Consider the following 16,358-nt stretch of genomic DNA (forward strand, 5'->3'; position numbering starts at 1 on the left):
TATTTGATGATTCTCTGAACTACCCAAAATTTCCACTACCAGTTCTTCAGAACCTGTCAGAACCTGCTGAATTTCACTCTTGTTTTTTTCTGTCTGCAAACATTTATGAACCTTGAGGAACAAAGGAAATTCAAGGTCTGTCTTTCTTCTTGTAGTTCAATGACTTGCCACATGGGGCAGATTCCTGACAGTATTGACTGCCCACCGTCATGTGGGCAGTGGGAGCATTCCTTGCTTGCCCTGTTCAATGAATGTTTTGCCCCCAAGCAGAAGTTTGCAAAACTGTAATGTAGCTACAAGACAAGAGTATCTTCCACCCCATATTTTCTGATTTCAGCTTCAACTTTCTCGCGATCACATGCTCTAAACCAACTTTCCCCAACCTAATACCTTTGAAATTAAACTCTAAAGATTTGGGGATGGTCACCTATTTATGGAATACTGGCTCTTCTCAAAAGACACATCTGTACTCATTCTATAAATCACACACACACACACACACTATGCTAACAGGATTAACAGATGTCCCCTATTTCACTGGTTGATGGACCACAAGGGCAGTTGGTGAAGAAAGATTCCAAACAAAAATTTTGTTTTGTTTAATTACATCCCATCTTTATTATTTTTACTAACTGAATAACTGAAGGAGGCAAATATATCCAACCCCCCTCCTCCTCCTATTTTCCCCACAACAGCAATCCTGTTTGGTGAGTTGGGCTAAGAGAAAGTGATTGGCCCAAAGCCACCCAGCTGGAAGTCATAGCTAAGTTGGAACATAAACATTACTGCTTTCTAGCTTGGTGCTTTAACCACTAGCTCTCAAATTTTCATGTGAAATGAGAGATGACACATTTCATGCCTATAGGCCACACATCCTCTCACCCAGAACCCTCCCTTCGGGCTTTTGGGTGGACTACACTTGCTGTACTTGTAAAAAAAAATAGTTGACAATTTCAGAGATTGTAGAACTGAACTTGTTATTGAGAACATTCACCAGGGTTGAATTCTGCAGTGGGTCTACATTCCAGGCGAAACCTGTGACTCCAAATTCCTTTTTCCTATTGCTGTTACAGGGAGCCAGTTTGGTGCAGGACACCAGCCTAGAAAATGGGAGAACATGAGTTCTATCCCCACCTTAGGTATGAAGCCAGCTTGGTGACCTCGGGCCAGTCATTCAGTCTCAGCCCCTAGGAAGAAGGCAGCAACAGCAAACCAAAGAACCTCATCAAGAAAAAAAAACCCTGTAGTGAGTTATCCAGGCAGTCTCCAGGAGTAAGGCTAACTCAAGGCATCAAAATAATACTACTAATAACACATGCTATTAATAGGTAAACGGTGACCATGATTGTTCTGCCTTCAGCAAGCAGCCTTCCAATGCCGAACTCCAACCAGCCTCTCAGTCTTACAACACCCCCCCCCCCCCGTCCCCCAGGAGGTAGCATAAAGCTAAGAAGTAGCCTTTTGCCAAATAGGAAAGATTAGAAAGCAACAATAACTGAAAAGCTGAGCATTCTTTTATGGTCCAGCTGTCCACTCACGTGATCAAGCCGGAAAGAAGAGAGTACAGTATCGAAAGCTGAGCTAAACTCAGGCACGAAGGTGAGTTCCAGGCACTGTAAACAAGGCGAAGGGGACAACCCTCCCTGGATTTACAGGCACTCACATCCTTTCTTATTTATTCCATGCTAAATATCACGATTCTTTTCGGGCCGGGCCGGGCCAACTCGGGCGGAAAGCAAAACAGGACGAAAAGCCTCCAGCGAGGCTAGACCAGAGACGCCGTCTCGTGCCAAGGGCCTCGTGCGTCCAACTCTTCCCCTTCGAGGGGAGAGTCAAGAGGTCGGGCGAAGTCGCGTTCCTGTCTCACTGGGAGAAGAAAGAAAGTCCCTTCTGGGCTCCTTAATCCTCTCCCCCCGCCCGCCCGCTCTCCTTTTGCTTAATGAGGACGAGGGGAAAGTTTCCCGCCTCCTGGCACATGCTGGAGCCTTTGGCTCCCCTTTCCCGCTTCCCGGCGGCGGCGGGGGCTTAGCCAGGCAGCTGTTCCCACCTCCTCGTGCCTGGCAGCCCCTCTCCGCCCCTCGCAGTTCTCCGGGCCGCCTGCCAGCCGAGGCTTCCCGCCCTCCCTGCGTGCCTGTGTCTCCGCCGAGCTGAGGGAAACTGGCCCCTCCTTTTACTCTCGTCGACCCCTCCCTCTCTGCCTCCTCCCTCCAACCCGCCACTCCCCCCCCCCCCCGCCAAAGCTGAAGCGGAGCTGGTGTTTTTCCACTCACCAGGATGGGTGATGCTCAGCGCTCGCTCATTAGAGAACAGACACGAGAGGTCAGGAAGAAAGCGCTTATAAATTACCGTTTCTTCCTCCCCATTGCTGTTAGTCTGCCTTGCCGCTCACGCCGAAGCACCTAAAGGACGGAGGTAGAGGACGCCAAGACGCTGGACAGCTACCTGGTCAGAAAAGAGCAGCTGCTACAGGTACCAAGGCGGGTTTTCGGTCTTTTTGGAGCAGGGGAGAGAAAGCGAGCGCGGACCACCGCCGACGCCTCGCCTTCTCGCCCTCCTTTCGGGCAACCAGGAACAAAGCAAGGCATATGAGGCGCCCCCCCTTGCCCCCTCCCCACCCCACGTCTTTGTTATTCCCTCCATTCCAGCACCAGAAATCGGGTGGAAAAAACAACAAAACCCCGAACCAACCTCCGTCAAGGAATGGTGCTTCCCCCCCCCCGTCTTCTTTGTACCGGGTTCCCAAACGACCCTTTCCTTCCATTGCCCGCCTTTGCTTCCTCGCGCCTGCCTTTCGCTCCGCACTTTCCCCGCGCCTTGTTTCCGAGCGATTCTCCCCCGTTTTTTTCTTTCCTCTCCCCTTTTTCTCTTATTAGAGCATGGCGGTTGCCTTTTGTCTGCGTTTTGATAAAATGTGCGGGCACGGGCGCCTTTTTTGGTGAAGCCGAGGGCTTTTGTTTTTTTTGGGGGGGGGGTGTTCTTTCCTCATCGTCGCCGGCGGTCAGCCTCCGATACCTTACGTGCACTTTGGAATCACACACACACAACCACACACACAACCACACACACACAAACACACAACCACACACACACACACACGTAAGCAGAGAGAGATGCACAGGGAGGATTGAAGTGGCATTAGCCACTTGTGTGGCAACGCTTTCCGTCTGATTTATTTCGTTCGTGCGGTGGGGTGGGTTTTTTCTCTCCCCCCCTCCTCCCTTTACATCTGTGAGCAAGTGCTCGCCTCTTTCCCCCGACCGCCCTCCTCCCGCTTCTTCCTCCGCGCGACGGGCGATTGAATTCTATCGAAGCACGCGGCTCGTCTTAAAAAAAAAAGCAGCAAAAAAACCAAAAAGGGAAAAAAAAAAAACCCCGAGGCAGCAGACGGCAATTAGAAAATTCAAACTCTAGCGTTTGCTACCACCGCGGCTTTGCCTGCGCATCTTAATAGCTCTCTTGCGAATTCGTTCATTCATTATTATTTTTTATAAAAAAAAATATTCTGGAGGAGAGAGAGGCACCTAAAAGAACCACCCTGGGTATTCTTAGAAACTTTGCTGGCAAGAACTGAATCTCGGACGTGTTTCGGGGTAAATAAAGGTGATCACGAATTTGCCTCGCTTGTTCCTGGAATCGGAAGCCAGCCTTCAAAGCGGGTTAAAAAAAATACTCGTTCGTATTTAACCAGGTTAACAAAAGGGAAGTGGAGCGAATTTTCGAAAGGGCATCGTCTACATTTCCGTATTAAGAACCTAAAAGAGGAAACGGCTTTTGCGTGTCTTATTTGGATCGGCAGACGGCATGTTGGGCACGTTGTCATTTTTTCCTTTATACCTTTTGCTTAACTGGAGAGCAAGGTAATCATTACCAATCGAACGCGTTTTTGGAATAAGGAAAACAAAAACTGGAGCTGATGGTTGGAAAACGTTTGGTTTGTTTGTTTTAAACGTATTACTGTTGTAGTAATACTACACCCTTGGGAAGAAAACTCAGTAGAACTTCCAAATCATTATTTTTGAGATTGCTGGACGGTTGGTTTTTTTTTTTGGGGGGGGGGGGGTTCAGAATTAAAAAAAGAAAGGTGAGATAGGTGTGTCAGTTTTGTTGATAGTGGCTTTTTGTAATCTGGAGTTGCAGTTTGCTAACGTTCTATAATCTTTTAAAATGGTGTTTCACATGAACCAGGTTTACACACACACACACACACACACACACAAACAATCACACACACAAACACAATGTTTAATTTTAGGGTGGGGAACCCCTACACATTATTCTAGGTCAAATCTTTGTGTCCTTGGGACACGATCAGGTATATATATATAGCTTTGTATTTGTGTTTGGTTGGGTAAAATTATCCCAGTAGAAGAACTCAAAAGAGGCTGTTGAAAATGTTCGTCTGTAGACATTGCTTGGAAGTTTTATATATTACAACACAAAAAATATGTTTACATCATATTTGAGATGAGAGGATCATATATACTATGATAACGCTGCCACTTGCTTAAGTTAAGTGCTAAAAGTGAAAGCGGTTGAGGGAAAGTCGTTAATCTTAGCAGCAGTAAACACATTTTGTCTGCTTTCCGTATTTGATTATTCTTTTATCTGCTTTAAGTATTGCTTTAAGAAAAACCTTGGCTGCCTCTTCCAAGTTTTCCATGACTCTTTGTCATAATCTATTCTGGTCCCCAAGGTCTCCCTTTTTCATTTTCCTTTACCACCTTCTTCTGCTGCAATTTATCACTCCAAAGTGATATTATTTATTAGCCTTCAAAATGAGCTCTAATATTTGACATCCTATCCTGTAGGGGGCAGCAGTAGGAATAAGGCAAAGATACTGTTATATTTTACTACAATAACACACAGAGAAGAAAGGAAAAAATATTTTATGTGAATGGAGATTTAGGAAGTGAACAAATGATCAGAAATGCTAGTTTATGAGTTGATCATGAATTTAATAATTAGGGACGTTGTTTGGTATTCATGCTGGAAAAAAATCTAATATCCTTAAGGGTAACATAATTTTGTGTCCCCCCCCCCATGTTAAAATGGAATATATTCATTTTTTTAGACCACCTCTCCATTTTTTTTATGTGGGAGAAAAATGAGCTTGAAGTAGGAGTGGCTAAATAATATAATAATAAAAGGAGTGGTTTTAATAATAGACCTCTGAAGATAACCAGCCTTATGTTCAGGGCAAAGTTCACAATGCAGAGAAGATGCATGCAGAGAAGATGCATGACTTTTAATGGAGTTTCATTTTTATTAAAATGAACTTTAAAGGATTATCAGTGGGATCAGTGAAGGAGTGTAGCAGAATTAGATGTTTATCCCTTTCCCGTCATGCCATTCTTCATTATATAAGGTGTTGAAGTTTGCCCTTTGGGTAGTTGTGAGAGCAAAGTATGCAAATACTTTTATTAGGTGAGAATTTTCTTCCTCTTTATAAGGCAGTTAAAAGTGTCATAATGTTAGGTAAAATACTAAGATACATTTTGTTTCATGCCCAGCAATATTGTAAAGCTTAGTACGTATGCCACAGGTTGCCTGGGCTATGAGAATTTGTAGCACTTTTGAATAGGAGCGTGTGGAATAGCATTGAATGTAACTAAAGCCATGTCAGACTAGCATTTTCTATATTATGTGCTGCTACTCGGCTATTGGCAGAATCATTCTTAGGCGCTGGAAATAGGCGATATCTCTATAAATATGCTACAATTGTCTTCTACTATTTCACTCTATGTGTTTGTTGGATACATTTGAAGTTGGAGTTAAGTGCAACTAAAGTACACTAAGCTAGAAATGCTTTTTTTAGAACAGTCCTGTGTCAATTTTAAACGTGACTATACACATACACACACACACACACACACACGGTTATTAGATCATTCTAGTCTGAAAATCTCATCGGTTGATTGGCTTGCGAATTTGAATAACTTAGAATTATTTTCTTCTTCTCTAACACATCATTACCCTTATTTGTCTGAGTAGTCATTAAAATATTCCATGTTCAAAGGCTGGTCTGTGTCTAGCATACTACCTTTTCAAAACAGGTAGCCAGTCCAATTAAGAAAGAATGGTATACTTGCTGTTGAAAATCCATATCTCCACAGTATTAGAGCTCCATAAACTGCTTGAAAGTTTGTAAACACTTGTATATATTTATCCACTAACTTGATTGTCATAATGTCACAAACATTAAGCCTTCCTAATTCCTCTGTCTGAAAATTCTGCTTGTAATTTCCAAAAGAAAATTTAAAATTATTTTTGTTCTCACTGAGATAGCACTAATACAAATACATCTGTAAAATTTATTTTTAACCAATCTACCTCAATTTGGTGCCCACCAAATGTTTTAGGAAGGCTTCTAGAAATCTTAGGCAAAATTCTTATCACAACACAAATGGAAGAAACAATCTTGGGAAGCTTTCATTTGTCTGTTGCATCAACAAGGATTACTGCAATTTATTATGCTTTTGGAGAAAAAGAGTTGTAGATCATTGTTGAAGCTTATGTATAACATATATAAGTAGGGCACTTTAGTAGAAAGTTACTTTTTAATCACATATCCTTTAGCACAGCCAATAAATTAATATGAACACAGAAGTTTATTGTTTGTGGAGATTCTCAGTTATCCAGGTCATAGTTGTCTCAAAAATGCTTTTTTAAACTGGAAAATATAAATAAATGGAAGTTTATTTTGTGGAAATGATTTAAAGTTCTGCTGTGTTTGGTACTCTACACTCTGATTTAGCTTTTAATTTCATAAAATAAAAAACTCTGGCTCTTGCTGATTTGATATTTATAACTTCATGGTGACTTAATTGAGCCAGATATTGCAAAATCAGTAGCACATATCTAGGATTGCATGCTTTGTTTTTATTTTTTTAAAATGTAAACATTCAGGTATTTTGTTACTTACCCAAAATAAACTCAGATTTCACTTATTTTTACTGTATCTCAAACAAAAAACCAGCGATGAGAAAGACAGAAGAAAGGAGAGACAAGGCAGATTTAGGAGATAAGGGGAAGTAAAAACCTACCGTGTTTCCCCGAAAATAGGACATGTCCTGATACTCAGCCCAATCGGGCTTTTCAAAATGAAAATGAACCTGACATGAACCTGACCTTGTCCGGGGAAGGCTATGGTAGTTTCCATGCCCCCGTGGTGACCCTCTGCAGTTGGGTCAGGCATTGTGGGGGGGATTCTCCCTCAGCTTTTCAGGAGGCCAGGCGCCCTCACCCCTGGTTCTCCTGTTCAGGCAGAATTCCAGCCCGCTGGCACCCCATTTTGATTTGTGGAGCGGTGGCAGGGACTTCACACTGCCGGTGCCCAAACATTTTTCGCCACCGCTGGGCTCAGATCTCTTGGCTCAGATCTCCAGACAGCTCTGCAGCAGCGCCAGAATGTGATGCTGATGAAGCAGATGGTGGCCATCCACAGCTAATCTCAGCATCTCCATCCGCCTGACCTGCAGCAGGTCACGCACCACCAACACCCTCACGCTGCTAGTGGCCACAGCCATCACTAGTCCCCACACCAGCACCAGGGTGAAGCCACTTTCAAAGTGCAGGAAAGTGCTTGGTTCTCATCACCCCATCCTCTGGCAGGTAGTGGAGATTTGCTGTTCTGACCAGGAATGGGCATGTTGCAGGAGCCTCTGCCCCACCCCATCCCCTGCCCCATCTGCCAACCCCCAAATTGTGCCCCAGTGTGTCTTACTTTTCCAGCTCCATTGCGTTCCTCACCGTTGTGTCCAGGGAAACACTTTGTAAAAAAATCTTCTTGCGAGTTTCAAACTTCTCGAGCTCGCGAGAAGGTTTTTTTTACAAAGTGTTTCCCTGGACACAACAGTGAGGAATGTGATGGAACTGGAAAAGTAAGATGCACTAGGGTGCGATTTGGGGGTTAGCATGTGTGGCAGGGGATGGAGTGGGGCAAAGGCTCCTGCAACCTGCCTATTCTCGGTCGGAAGAGCAAATCTCCGCTACCTGCCAGAGGATGAGGTGGCACCTTCCTGCACCTCGAAAGCAGCTTCTTCTGGGTGCTAATGCACAGGGATGGCTGTGGGCACCAGCAGCGTGAGGATGTTGGTGGTGCCCTACCTGCTGCAGGCCGGGTGGACGGAGGCACTAAGACTGTCCAAGGGTGGCCCCCATCTGCTTCATCAGCACCGTGTTCTGGCACTGCCGCAGAGCCGCCTAGAGATCTGAGTTCTTCTTGCCCACCCTACCTGCCACCTGCCAGAAAACAATAAGCAACACCCCCCCCCCAAGATAATAAGGCCAAGGCCATATTTCGGGGGTCAAAAGAAAATAAGATCCTGTCTTGTTTTTGGGAAAACCTGGTAGGATCAGAGTTCAAAGCCTTAAACAAGTAGACCAGATGTGAAATTTAATAAAAGCATCATGGCTACTAAATATTCATTTCTTTATTGTCAAGTGAAATTATTTTTCCACACTTTTAAGTGTTAACAAATTATCTCATTATAAAGCCTTGTAAATATGGAAAAAGGATAACTAAATAATTATTTCTAACAATTAATACCGTATTTTCCTGAAAATACGACCTGTCCTGAAACCAACGCCTTGCCACATTTTTCGCATGGGAAAAATATAAGCCCACCCCCAAAAATAAGCCCCTTGAACAACCCCCCCTCCATCCAGGCAGAGCACCACTCACCGACCTAGCAGTATGCTGAAGATGCCAAGCCATGGGAGCCTGGGGGAAGGCGCTCATGTTGTTTGGCACCTTCGGAATACCACTAGGTTGGGGAAAGGCAACCAGTGAATGGCCGGAGGGGGGAGTTGCCGGGCGGCTGGTCCCTTGCGAACTGGCTCCGGAAGAGCTGGGCACAGCCTCAGGGGTGAAGCAGCCATGAGATGACCATGCTCACAAGCAGCCGCCCATCAAACCCCCTCTCCAGCCGGGCAGAGTGCCATTCACTGATCTAAGGCGCCAAGGCACGTGGCGCTCTGCCCACTCCCCAGCTCCCACGGCTTGGCACATTTGGGATACCCCCTAGGTCAGTGCATGGAGCTCTGCCTGGCTGGAGATGGGGATTGCGCGAGCACCTGTTCTGCCCCCACCGTGCTCCAAGCATAACTTCTTCTCCGGCTTCCAAACTCGAAAACTCGGCTGCCGAGTCTTCCAGCAGCGGCCGCTCTAGGAGTGTGCTCTATGGTTGTGGGGCGGCTGCCAGACAGAGTCTTCCAGACAGAGAGTCTTCCAGCAGCCAGCCCACAACCATAGAGCACACTCCTAGAGCGGCCGCTGCTGGAAGACTCGGCAGCCGAGTTTTCGAGTTTGGAAGCCGGAGAAGAAGTTATGCTTGGAGCACGGTGGGGGCAGAACAGGTGCTCGCGCAATCCCCATCTCCAGCCAGGCAGAGCTCCATGCACTACCTAAGGGGTATCCCAAATGTGCCAAGCTGCGGGAACTGGGGAGTGGGCAGAGTGCCACTTGCCTTGGCACTTTAGGGACACCCCCTAGATCAGTGAATGGTGTTCTGCCCGGCTGGAGAGGGGGTTTGCCAGGCGGCTGCTCATGAGCATGGTCAACTCATGGCTGCTTCGCCCCTGAGGCTGTGCCCGGCTCTTTGGGAGCCAGTTCAGATCGCAAGGGAGCAGCTGCCCGGCAACCCTAAAACAATAAGTCCTCCCCCTATATAATAAGCCCAAGGCCATATTTCATGGGGCAAAAGAAAATAAGACCCTGTCTTATTTTCTCTTATTTTCGGGAAAACATGGTAGATTCAAAGTGACTAATTGTTACCTCAAGGAATAATGAGAACAAGACTGTGTAAAGCTACTTCTGTGCTGCATGTGTCATAAATAGGTAATATTTTTATCTTGTTTTTCTACTTAAAAACACTTAAAGCAACCCAGTATTATGTGCTATCAAGTTGGTGCCAACTTTTAGCAACTATATAGATAGATTTTATGACAGTCTCTCCCTAACCTGATCCTTCAGGTCTTCCAATGGTATGCCCATCACTACTGTAACTGTCCCAGGTTGGGGATAATTGTCATGGAGATAATTTATCTACTTAGAGTTGACATCAACTTATAGCACATAATCTATCAATACAAGAAACCACAATAAGAATGCATGGACATCCACTACGGGGTGGGAGAACAAGTGATGAAATGTATATGATGACTTCTAAACATAAACCACTTGACTTACATCTGTGTGTTCAATGCCAGATTGCTAGCACAAAAGGGCAAGATTTGTTTTATGATGTCATGCACATTATCATTTCCACTATTGTGATTACTTGGGTGCCTGCCTTAAATATGTGCTTGACTCTGCCTACTGTGTTAGTTTTGGTTGGAAAGGAGCAGCAAAATTTGGCTCTGGATTTGGGGATCATGTGCCTGAGGAAGATATTTTCCTGAATTTTGAAAAGCACTCTATTCTTTTCCTGAATTGCTTACCATCAGACTTGAGATTTTAAAGCCCTTTCTGGCATGGATCCAGGTTACTTGAGGAACCATCTCACCCCAGTGGGACTTGCCTGCCCCATCCGCAGAAGGGGCATACTGCGGATTCTATCAGTCAAAGAATTTCTGCTGGTGACCCCCAGGAGAAGAAGAATCTGTGCCAATGGCTCCTGCCCTTTGGAATATTATTCCCTGAGGTGAGATCTGCTCCCATCCTTCTGACCTTCAGCAAAAGCCTTAAGACCTGGTTCTACCAGATGGCTTATGGTCCCACTGGAAGAGCATCACACGGGAGGTGCAGAGGTAAAATCCATAAGGTTCTGACAGGTTCTGGAGAACTGGTAGCAAAAAATTTGAATAGTTTGGAGAACCGGTAAATGCCACCTCTGGCTGGCCCCAGAGTGGGATGGGAATGGAGATTTTGCAGTATCCTTCCCCTGCCATGCCCACAAAGCCACACCACACCCACAAAGCCACACTCATAGAACCAGTAGTAAAAATTCTTTTAATTTCACCACTGTGGAGGTGATTGATTAATTAAAAGCTAATCCCACAACCCACCTCCTGCCCCCGGATCCAGCTCACCCCTTTCCCCTCCTGTGTCCATTATTTTACTTTGATGGTATTGTAATTTTATTGAGTTAGGAATATTTATTGTTAATTTTTTTTTTAAATGATGTAAGCTACCCAGAATTGCTTCAATGTGAAATGGGCAGCAAATAAATTCAATCAATCAAATGAGGACAAAATAATAGTTTGGTTTGAGAATCTTAAGCCTTGCCAAGAAGAGTTACATTCCAGTGCACCATGGTTACTATTTAGAACCAGATTGCTTGCGGGGCGGGGGATCAGTGTGTTTGTGACATCAGCAATCATTATACCAATCGCAACCCTTGAATCAGAATTCTCTGTACTCTTGCGGAATGGCACAAAGAAACCTGAGACAATGCCTGCTGATGTGACTATGTACTACTATTTACTCTCTTATCTCATACTGTGTTAGAGGAAGAGAAGAAGGGAAGAGTTAGAGGAAAGAAGATAAGAGGAAGGCAGGAGAAGGCATGAACTTTGGAGCAAACCATAGGTCAAAGGCAAGGAACCAAACTCAAAGGGATGAAGAAAAGGGAGTGAAGTGGAAAAACAACTGAATCAGAAAATACAGGGCTGGCTCATTTACTCAGATAGTTCAATTATAGTCATCATTCTTCATAATATTGGCATAACATTTATGCCAGTTACTCAGCCAAAAACAGGGAAGCACAGCATCTTCATTCCTTCAAGGTGATCAGAGATATAAAGGCTTCATTCACAAATCTCCCAAGTGCTGCTTAGCTTGTAGAAAATACAAGTAAAAGAGTTGGGTCTATTGACCACTGCACAAATTTAGAGCTAATTACTTCTGTTCATTATGCCAAGTTCACAGTTCTTGAACTATGAGCATTATAGAAATGAACCAGTCTATTCCTATAATAAAGGTAGCATGGGAAGGATCTTTAGATCATGGCTGGGATTATTCATATAAGAAGCTTACACTTTTCTTTAGCTTGGGTATGTGTGTTGATATCCTCAGTGAACAATTATAAAACATCCAGGATTATCTTGTAAAAAGCTCTGTTACAATATCGGCAATGAATTTACTATGCTTACTTCATTTATTTGTTCTCTCAGTCATATGCATAGGCTGAATATTATGAATTAGCTCAGAGACCTATTTAGGATGTGTCAAATTTTTCAACTTTAAATTTCCAAACATTAGGGGTTGCTCAAAAGTTGTGACATGCCTTGGGGATTGTAATATTTTGGTTACTTTAATATAATTTAGATGTGCTTGGTAAGTAACTACCTAAATATCATAACTTTTTAACTTTTTGTTTGTTTCAGTATGTACAAATAAGTTATGATTTCAACTCCCATTTGAGGTCATGAATAAACTTTATTATCTATCCAGTGTTGATATGTAACTAGTTTCATAGCTAGATTTATTGAGGAGTTGTTTGTTAAAAGGGCATGGATAGTTAGAAACATACTTCTAGGCTAGATTATAATGCAAAGGGCACTACATAAATGGTAGTAACAATGTTGTTCATGAAGCACCTCTTGATAGTAAGTTTTGGTCAATTTTATTCTTGCAATTATGGACTGCTGAATTTTATTCCTTTACATATATATTTGTGCTAGGAGTAAGCAATAAGCATGGTGTTAAATAATATGTGAAACTCTTGTAATGATGACAAGATACATGATTCTCTTAAGTAACATGTAAGTATACAAGGTAGGAATTTTATCTTTTTGGTTATCCATCGATTGGAACTTGAATTGACAGTTTTATGAGAAGAGAACTACAGTTTCAACTAATCTTGGTTCAAATTCTTTTTAATTTATAATTAAATTATTTTATTTCTTAATTTATTTTCCTTTTGTATGATATCTTATGTGCTAAATATTAAATGGCATTTGGAGAAACAGAAACATCGGAAAGCAGTACTGTGCTATGCTCATTTAAAATATAGTCAGAACATCAGCTTTAGATAAAATTTAAGGTAGCATATTGGTGACTACTTTTGAAGGCATAGTTTGTAGGAAATGGAGATGAAGGATAACAAATTGGTTGTTCTCAGCGATCATGGGCTTTGGAAGCCATACTGGAGAAGGTAGACTCATAGGTAGGTCACAGAACTATGGAATGTAAGAGAGCAAAGTAAAAAGTATTTTATTAGCCTACAGAATTCTTGAGACATATCTTGTAATTCTGAAAAGCAATCTCTTATGCCAATCTCTGTCTTTCAGGTAGCCTTTTAATTTTTCTGTCTTAATCCTCTAGAATTGGTAATGTAGGAGGAGTGGAATTGAAGAGGTATTCGTTCCACAGACCAAGCAGGAGTATAATTTATTCAAATGGACCCCTGACAAAAGATTGAAACCTTTATTGCTTCCCTCACAGATCCCGGTAAACTAGAAAGAAGCTGTAAATATGTTGGCATGCAACTTTTAAATAATACAGGTAGTCCCCAACATACAAGCACAATTGAGCCGAAAATTTATGTTGCTGAATGAGGCAGATGTTAAGTGAATTTCCCCCAATTTTACCACCTTTCTTGCCACAGTGGTTAAGTGAATCACTGCAGTTCTTAAATTAGTAACATGGTTGTTAAGTGAATCTAGTTTCTCCATTGGCTTTGCTTGTCAGAAGGCCACAATGGGAGACCACAAATGTAAGTCACGTGACATGGGGATGCTGCAGTGGTCCTAAGTGTGAAAAATGGTCATAAGACTCTTTTTTCAGTGCCGTTGTATCTTTGAACGGTCACTAAATGAACTGTTGTAAGTTGAGGACCACCTGTACTTAAGCAGGGGATAAAAGCCAAACTGTGTGCCTGCAACCAGGCAGGTGGTGCTGTGAAAAAACTCTTAATACTAAACAGGCTCTATCAGCCCACTGTCAGTCAGAAATAGATACTCCTAGATCAGTGGGTCTCAACCTTCCTAAGGTTGACCCTTTAATATATTCCTCATGTTGTGGTGACCCCCAACCATATAATTATTTTATGTTTTCCGTATTTTTTTGAAAATATGTGTTTTCCAATGGTCTTAGGCGACCCCTGTGACAGGGTCGTGACCCACAGGTTGAGAACCAGTGTCCTAGATGAAATGGATGAATTAATCTGGAATAAGATACCTTCCTGTAGTCTAGATCTTTCCGTTCTAGAAAAAAGCTTGTAAAAACAAAGGTCACACAAAGCAAGCGGGGGGGGGGGGAACCTATCATGTTAGGTAGTACAGTATTGGAAATAACTGTTCACTCACAGTTTTCACCTTGAAATCAATCTAATTTTGAAGCAGCTTTCCAGAATTTCATGCTGGCATATTACATTAAAGTAGGAGATTAGAGAAAATTATGGTTTTACAATCTTTAGTTGTTCCTTAAATCACTTCTTACTTATGCCCAAAGGATCTTCATTTGTTTTTCCCTCGTTTGCATCATTATTTTTCTTTGTTTTCCTTTGCTTTGCTTTGCTTTTGCTTTGCTTTGCTTTGTCCTTTTCTGTTCTGTTTTGTTCTGTTTTGTTTTATTTTTATTTTTTCTTTTTCTGAAACAGGAAGAGAAAATCCTTTCTGGAGATACTCCTCTTCATGTAAGTGTTTTTTATGCTTGTTAATAAAAACATTGTAATATTAGCCAATATTAGCCATAATATTCAGAATCCAGATGTTTATCATCTGCTCATAGAAAGATAATAAAATCCATATCCCCAACATACACATCCATGATATGGAGCCAAAACAATATTTTCAGATCTCAGATATGGATTAGAACATGTTGCCCGGTCAAAGTCTAGCGATTTTCATGCCTATGTACCTAAACTGAGTCATAATCAGAAAGTGGGTGAAGATCACTCATATCTTACACATAATTTCCACAACATTCCCCAATTTTGGAGTCTGAGATAACCAGCTCACCATACCTCATATTAACCAGTATATGTGTGTGTGTGTGTTTATTGCCTAAAGTTACAATCCAGTGTGCCCCATTTATATATTTGGAGGACCCAGTAAATGTTAAAGGAACTTATTTCTGAACCAACATCTTAAGGTTGTGCTGAAATCCTAAATATACTTACTTCAGTAGAACTTAATTCTGAATAAACTTTCTCAAGATTGCACCACAAGACATTATTCAATGGTAATAGAACAAGTCAGCATAGAATTTCGGCTAAGATATGCTTTGTTTTTTTAGGTTCTACTCTATTTGCAAGGTTCCTTAAATGGATAAGATTTCAAGTAATATTCCACAGCTCCTTCTATAATTTATGATATTATATAATGTATATATCAACATTTAGCAACCTCCCTAAATAGATAACACCCAGTAAACTATACTCAGCCTGTTGATTCACAGTTAACGAGCATCACAACATAGCTAACATCTGGCAAGCTGAAGGTAGGACCTGTTGTGTAAACAGATAATGTTCTCACCACAAGGTTGTGCTAGAGAGTGGTTCAGTGGCTTATTTTGCATTGCACCTAGAGAAAACAAAACACCAAGCTGTGGTAAACATATATTTATTTAAGGCAATTTATCTTGATCTTCAGATGAAAAAGCTCCCCAAATGACCCTATTGATAAACAGAGCAAGCTGTCTTTAACTTGTGGCTTGGAATATAAAATATATGACACAAAAATCAATGTGGGATGCCATAAAGTATTAACACACTTGTTTGCCAGTTTTGGCTTAGTCGTACATTTTGACAGGTTGTGAAGCGTTTTCTTCATGGGACCCTATATATGTGTAGGTGAACCCATAGGATTTTGCCCTTTCCCTTGAAAATTATAACTAATACACTCATATATTTCTTGAGAATGCTTTTTGCATTCAAACTTAAAAGCCATGTATTTGGAAATGCTTCATATGTACCTCAGTCATGGAAAGATTTCTCTTTTAAGTTTAAATATATTCCTTTGATAAAGGTAAATTGGCTTTGAAAAAGAAAATTATGACAGTAATTGTGGTATAGAGGCTCTTAATTTATATCATATTTTGTATGTGCACCTTCCCTAACATAATGGCAAACTCAGAAACAATTCTGTTGCTTTTCATTTTCTTTAATTAATTCATTAGCAAGAATGGTAACTTACATTTCCATAACAAATCGTTCAAAAAGCTTCTCTGTAACACGGTTCTTTGCTTTTGTGGAGCTAAAGTTTTACTTGACTTAAGAATAAAAGCAACTTGTAGAGTGCACACTTATGTTTAATTATTACTGTGCTGGCTACTACCAGTTTTGCAGAGAAATGTATTTGCCAACTTCCTTCAACCTGGCAGTCTGTTTGGGTTTTGGAGATTCATGCAATGGGAGAAGTAATAAGGGAGAGCTTTCTCCTTTTGCAGGAGCTTTCATCTTTCTTACATTATT

At 42.0% G+C, this 16,358-nt stretch overlaps 1 protein-coding gene across 3 annotated transcripts in view; it reads left to right on the plus strand.

Annotated features, from left to right (window-relative positions):
* Positions 1–2,262: 2,262 nt before the first annotated feature.
* The window catches only part of SLC6A6 (solute carrier family 6 member 6), a 54,632-nt gene continuing 40,536 nt past the window's right edge, over positions 2,263–16,358 (plus strand). For 2 of the 3 annotated variants that reach the window (XM_032211915.1, XM_032211916.1), the window contains exons 1-2: positions 2,263–2,469; positions 14,544–14,579. The gene's annotated coding sequence lies outside the window, so the exon portion shown is untranslated. The remainder of the gene's footprint in view (positions 2,470–14,543; positions 14,580–16,358) is intronic. The other variant, XM_032211917.1, reaches the window with a different exon arrangement.

This window comes from Thamnophis elegans, chromosome 2 (genome assembly GCF_009769535.1).
Source record: "Thamnophis elegans isolate rThaEle1 chromosome 2, rThaEle1.pri, whole genome shotgun sequence".
NCBI classification, from domain to species: Eukaryota; Metazoa; Chordata; class Lepidosauria; order Squamata; family Colubridae; genus Thamnophis; species Thamnophis elegans.